The sequence below is a fragment of the Sinocyclocheilus grahami genome, unplaced genomic scaffold (genome assembly GCF_001515645.1).
Source record: "Sinocyclocheilus grahami isolate Dianchi unplaced genomic scaffold, SAMN03320097.WGS_v1.1 scaffold2080.1, whole genome shotgun sequence".
NCBI lineage: Eukaryota > Metazoa > Chordata > Actinopteri > Cypriniformes > Cyprinidae > Sinocyclocheilus > Sinocyclocheilus grahami.
In genome coordinates, this window is record NW_015507259.1 from 56043 (window position 1) to 56925 (window position 883).

General features: G+C 38.3%; 1 protein-coding gene across 1 annotated transcript in view; it reads left to right on the forward strand.

Annotated features, from left to right (window-relative positions):
• The window catches only part of LOC107573980 (Golgi-specific brefeldin A-resistance guanine nucleotide exchange factor 1-like), a 52497-nt gene that overhangs the window by 45579 nt on the left and 6035 nt on the right, over window positions 1-883 (forward strand). The gene's annotated exons all lie outside the window — the stretch shown is intronic.

Sequence of the window (883 nt, forward strand, 5' to 3'; positions counted from 1 at the left end):
TGACTAAATACTTTTTTTCCCCACTGTATATATATATGTATGTATATATATATATATATAATATAAAAACGTCTCATAGCATTATTAATGCAATTGTAATTGTAAAAATTTGCCACCACTGCAGTGAAACGCTGGCTTTTGTTGAAACTGATTTTATTTGATTGGTAACAGCCCTGTAGTATATTTTTCTAATTAAAGTTACTGACAAATATATTTAATACAGTTAGAAATCAAAATGCCCTTATGAAGGTAAAAATGCCCCCTGCTTATGCATGCGATGTGAAATGGCTATTTCTTGTATACTTTCATTGCTGAATATGGTGATCATTGACGCTGAAACCTGCCCATCTTGTGTGAAACAAATGAATTATCTAATGAATATGAATTATCATCTTTACATAACCACATGACACAGCCATTGCTCCAGTTTACATCTTGCCACATTAACAAAATATTCAGTGTTGGCATAGTACGTTACATTTCAAACACTGAAATTGTCATTCCAAACAAACCTATTGGAGGACATTTTATTTAAACTTCATCTAGGAAGTTTGACTCCTTGGGGGGATTAGAGTGTCTGCCTCACTTCCGTGGCTTTGGAATTGGATGTGTCAGTGCCTGTAAGCTCTTTAGTGCTGTATCTTAAGCTGTGCTCCATTGGTGAGTCATTTAACTTGGGGGCAATTCAACTGTCTTGTGTGCCCTCTCCATTTATCCTTCACTCTGTCTCTCAGTTCTTCTATCCGGGGTGGTCGGCGATCTACAGTAGGCTTAGTCAAGACTCGTTCAGCACTCTGTAGCTCTGCTCTGCCAATCGGCATGGCCTTTTCATGAGCTGGAGGCCTCTGTTTACATGGGAAGATACCTGCTGTCATCAGGGGCT